The following is a 6000-nucleotide window of genomic DNA, read 5'->3' as shown; positions in this document are numbered from 1 at the left end:
TCAGCAATTGCGAGACCCTCTCTTCACCCCTCTCTATAAAGCTACACCAAACAACATGTGGCCTCAAACAATGAGAAAGACTGTGCTCTATTTCACCCCCAGTTCTGTTTAGAAGTGCTTGACCTTACATTCTGCCTGTTACTAACAGCAGCCCACTCTTTCATTCTTAAGGCCTTGGGCTAAATCCCAAGATCAATCCCAACTAGCGTAGGCCCTTTGAATAAATGGGCTTTGTACAAGTGCTGATTCACCAACTTCCTGTTGATGCAGTGGGTCTGATTACAGAATAAACACACACATACATTTCGGGCACAATTTTGGTAGTCATGTGTTCTGTCTATAGTCAGATATAGTGTTGTTACACCATTGTTACTTTCATCCCCATCATTGGTCCATTGCTCAGTGCTGGGCTCACTTGGAAGTCCTCCTTTAGCCTGCTGTGTTTTGTGCGCACTGCTCAACACCATCTAGTGGTGAGATGAGAAGTTTTATGACCTTCTTTAACATGCCAAACAGACCATCCACAGCAACTTCCTATATGTCCTGCACACTGTATGAAAAAAATTGTTGCACTGATTCCATTAAAAATGTTGCACATAGTTCTTCCAAGGCAATGATTATATTAATGAAGAAATGTTGTGATATGCAATACCTTATATTTTATGTTTCCTTTAAAAAAAAAGATTTAAAGGTAGGAAATGCAGATCTTCCAAGGAAGAAGAATACTGATGATGCTGATGATGGTGATGATGTTTTTATTCATTTATATCAAGTCTTTTTCTCAATAATGGGAGCTGACAACATATTAAAGCAATACAACTTAATAGCTACACAAAAATTAGAAAGAAAGTATACATATATAGGGGCATAAAACCTCTCACCACAACAAGTGATGATCCAGTGAGGGGAGTTCCAAGGTTTGTGAGCAGTCACTGAGAAGGCCCTCTCCCTTGTTCCCACCAAACAGGCCTGAAAAGGTAGTGGGACAGAGAGAAGATGGGTTGAGGGAATGAAATAAAAAACAGACATTTTATCTCTGGCATAGCCTCATCATATAGACCAGGGATGGAAATCACGTGGGATTCCGGATGCTGTTGAACTGCAAGTTCCAGCAGTTCTATCCAGCAGAGGCAATGATAAGGAATGTTGGAAGTGGCAATTCAACAACATATTGAAGGCCATGCAGTTCATTTTGTTATTGACCATCTCTTCTGGCCTTTGGATAGAGAATAAATATAAAATATGACAACAATTTATGCTGAAATGAGACATTGTAAAAACTTTCCTGAAGTGTTTTTTTTTTTAAACTGTGGATAGAGGACAGCTTATCTGGGTGCTTCTCTTAGGGCCCTTCCAGACAGGCTCCATATCCCAGGATCTGATCTTTTCTGCTTTCAACTGGATTATATTAGTCCCCACTTCCAGATAATAGGGGATAAACAGAAAACTTGGGATCAGATCCTGGGATATAGGGCCTGTCTGGAAAGGTCCTCAGTGAACACATTCCCCACACAAGGAAAGCAAAGTTATCATGTTAAGGAAAAGCTAAGACTAAGTGCCATAGCGGGGAGGAGATGGGAAAGGGAAAGAACAAGCTCAAGCTCAATCTGTACATGTTATTTCAACAATTCGTTGAAATAACCCACTACAATTGCACCAGTTGGTTTAAAGGGTTATTTCAATATCACAGGGAAAAATCTTAGCCAGACTATGTCCTGTAGATTATGTGACTATCATTGTTATTTAGTTAAATGCAAACAGAAGATAATTTATTTATTAAGTGACAGAAGCACTGACAGGATTTTTCAAGAAAGAAAATTTACTCATAATGAAGGCAATGGGCTACAGTGGCCAAAATGTCAAACACTTTAAATAATATTTTGTTTGGGTGGGGGCATCAAGGGCCATCTTACAAAGGACTGTTTTGTTTTGTTTTTCCAATAAAGGTCTGCAATTCTTGTTAAAAGAAAATATTACCAAGCTGATCCTCTTAAGAGAGGGAATCCTGAAAGACAGAACTGTAGCAGAGACAGCCCTTATATACAATGCGACTCCCATTTCCATAGGGGATACATTCCTGTGGAAACATGAAACTATGGATAATAGTGAAACCTCCTGAAATGAATGGCTTCTACAGGAAGTTACCACAGTTGCACTGGAGGACCTAGAAAATTCCTCATGAGAACATATTTTGTCAGATGCAGGTGGTGAAACCACAAGTGCTGTCCTGTCAGTACAGGGGCTGAATTTCCATCAGATGCACCTTGAAATGGGCACTACACACATAGTCCTCTCCAGAGAATCTTGGGGCACATCTACATGGGCAGGAAACTGTGACTGGCATAGCATGCATTGCCCTGCATCAACCCCATAGGTGGCTTCACTGCCTACCTCTTTCCCACTGTTCCCAGTTTGACCTGCTGGGTGGCCACCCTTACCTTGGTGATCCTACCTCCAGGGTCAGCAATGTTGTATGGATGACAGAGCTTCAAAGAGTTCCTGGATGTCCCTGGACACCATTGGTGGTGTTTGCAAAGGTCCCTGCATGATTTAGAGGGGAAGGGAAAAGAATGGGGCAACCCCCTTCCCTCTCTTGGAGTTACACAGGCATCCTTGTAAATGTTAGTAGTGGTGCCCAGGAACTGTCTGAAATTCTTTGGAGCTTTGTAGCCATTGTGATAATGGCAACATAGCCACTAAAGTAGATGCCATCTTACTGTTCCCACAGCACTGAGCCTGGGCGAAGTAGGATGGCCGTGGAAACAGCAAGACTACTTCCTATCCGAAACCAACCTAACTATTTATCCCAAAAGTGGTGGTGGAGGTGGGGGTTTACAGAGCTTTTCAGAAGCTCTGGAACAGTCCCCAACTTTGTCTAATGCAGCACAAATCCTTGTCCTGCAGTGAGAGCAAGAAGGACCATACATCATGTGGATTCCATGAGGACAAATCTCACCCATCCTGTTTTATACTGCCCATATAGATATACCCTTGGTAAGCAGGGGCATGTGGGGCCATATTCTTTTAAATACATATCAAGAGAGCCTGGCTGATAGTGACTCACTTCAGTCTTTATCACTTGCAAGCAGCAGATTCACCACAAGGAGGCTCCAACATACAATTGAAGATGACTGTATAAAAAAATATGAATATTCACACCCCAGAGAGGAGTGTCCACATGGGTCCTCTCTCATTACTGCAACATCGCTGATTAGCAATGGCTTAGACTAACCTGCCTAGGATAGATATAATGTCATCTTTTAAAGGTGTAGTAGGCACGTGACAGTTACTTTTATATGATTGCTATTAATTTAAGACAGTTTCTAAAAAAAATGATACAAATTTACAGAGAATAAGACCACCTGATAGCAATTACTCATGTATAGTGCCTTTCAATATTAAACACTTCTGATTCCCAGTTGCAAGGGACATGCTAGAAAGTGTGCTACTAGACCCACTATATCAGGCCCGTAGCCAGGATTTTGATTTGAGGGGGGGGGGGGGGGCTGAGTCTGAGTGAAAAAGGGTCTACCCTTCTACCCTAGCAAGCCTTTTGTATCATTACCCCAATACCCCCATGCATATGAGATATATTGAGCATAGTGATCAGATCATGATATGAATAAACATAACAGTTTAAATAATGTACCAGTAAGGCCTACTCACGGAGCAACATGAGAATTTCGGGGGGGGGGGAGGAGGTGGCTGAAGCCCCTCAAGCCCCCCCCCCCCCCCCCGGCTACATGCCTACACTATATGCTATGAGCTTCCCAGAGGAAACTGGTTAACCACTGTCAGAACAGCAATCTGATGGCCTAGATCTTTGGTACCAGGCATGTAGCGAGGGGGTGGTTTTAGGGGTTCAACCCCCCCGAAATGTTTCAGATTTTTTTAAAAAACCTGTTTTACTCATGAATTTTAATTGGTTAACCAAATCCCCATGCTAAGTCTATGAGATGCAAAAAATTAAGAGTCCCTCCAGAACTGCAAGCACTATCTCAGGGCAAATATTGACAATTTATTCACACTGTCATTGCTTGCAGCAATAGCCGATGTAGTGAAGCAACCAAGTTGGAGATGTGTGTGTTGAATGCTCTCATTAAGGAGGCCAGACTTGGTGGAGGTGGTTGACAGGGGCGGAGTTGCAGGCTACTGAAGGCTGCTCTGCCCCCTGCTGTGCTCTTTGATTCAGCGTGAGCTAGGAGGCAGGTTTCATCGCCCCCCCCCACACGAAATTTTCACCCCTCCCCAAATTTTCAACCCCTCCCGAAATTTTTTTCTGGCTACGGCCCTGTTTGGTACGTATGGTACACCTCAGCTTACAGACTCTATTTTCAGAGCTTGAAAAGGTTGCATTTTTGGCTGTAAAATCCATAGCCACCAGTAGTCCCAACTTAGTAGTAACACTTCTGAGTAATCTTTTGTCTCCATACCTTTCCTCTTGTACTAAGCTTACTTCTATTGGAGGAAAATGAATTCAAAACACATACATAGTTTGTAATCAATTAATTGCCACAAGAGGAGAGGAAGGAATCTGAATTTTGCATTTCCCAAAATACTCAAGCTGCAGCCACTCATCACCTGTTTGTTCTTTCTTTGTAATAACTTATGCTATCATGATTGCACTTGGATATTGCTCAGCCACATGTCCCTGTTTTCATCTGTGAAATGTTGGAAGATGTGAAAACTTGTACCTTATGACAAAAGCCTTTGGACCTAAGGTCACCCACTGGTTCAGTGATGGAGGCGAGGTTCATAACCTCATTATTGTGATTCATGACTCAGTTAGGGAGCATAGGAAAGAGTTGAGAGCTTTTCTTACATGACAAGCTGCAGCACTCCACCATTCCCTCATCTAAACACCTATTAACATTTTTCTTTCCATTCAGTCATTCTGTTTTCACATGTAGAGACAGATATTCATGAAGAATCTCTTGTGCTTCTGAGCTAAGCTTTGAAAATAGGCTTTGGAACATCTTACATCAGCATTGGACAAGTCAAAGTCCACAGACAGCTTCCCAGTGTGTCAGGAGAGAATGCTTCTGGAACATGGCCATACAGCCCAGAAAACTCACAGCAACCCAGTGATTCTGGCCATGAAATCCTTCGACAACACAGTTTTCCATTTGCAGATCCCCAGACCTCTGCGAGATCCACCTCTGGAGTCTCCACAGTCCCAAATTGTTTGGAGGAGTGAGAATTACCAAAATGTAGTGAGAAGACATTCCTGAACACCCCCCCCCCCCCCCGAAGTGGCAGATATTGTCCAACAAGCATCCCTCGCCCAAAAACCAATCCCACAATCTCTGGGAAGGAAATGCCAAAATTGGAAAAAGTATAGTAATGTCCAAATTTGCTCGTAGATATCAACTGTAATATTTCAATTGCTTATAACAGTTATATCCTACATTTCTTCTAATGAAAGACAGAGCTTATATAAATTCCGTCTTTGAACCACAGCTCCCACAATCTCCCTGCGATCATACTGGTGGGAACACCAGAGAGGGCCTTCTCAGTGGCTGGTCCAAAGCTCTGGAATTCCTTTTCACCCATCTTACTATCTTTCTGCAATAAAGAAAAGCCCTTTTCATTCTGGCACACCTTTCAAAATGGATTTTAGGGGAAATTGGGTTTGTATAATGTGCTGGACTTTTAGACATTTAATAGTTTATTTCCAGGCTTTAATGTTTCTGCGAATTTATTGCTTTTTAATGTTTGTATGCTGTAAAATTTGAGCTATGTTTGCTGCATGCTGCCTTGAGTTCCAAACTGGGAAAATATAGAATATCCATAACAATAAAAACAATCCCAAAAGGGAAATTTTCTAAGCACTAATGAAGGGTGAAAATTTCTCTATGAAACTACTCTGTTTAAAAACAATTATCGGTTCAGCATTTCTCCTGTTTCCTAATGAAGCTCTTTTCCCCTCTGCTTTCTCCATGATAATCTGGAACTCAGGCCCCATTTACACTGCCATAAGAAAATGTATTTATTTATTTA

The sequence above is a fragment of the Anolis sagrei genome, chromosome 1 (assembly GCF_037176765.1).
Source record: "Anolis sagrei isolate rAnoSag1 chromosome 1, rAnoSag1.mat, whole genome shotgun sequence".
Taxonomy (NCBI): Eukaryota; Metazoa; Chordata; class Lepidosauria; order Squamata; family Dactyloidae; genus Anolis; species Anolis sagrei.
This window is presented reverse-complemented; position numbering follows the sequence as displayed.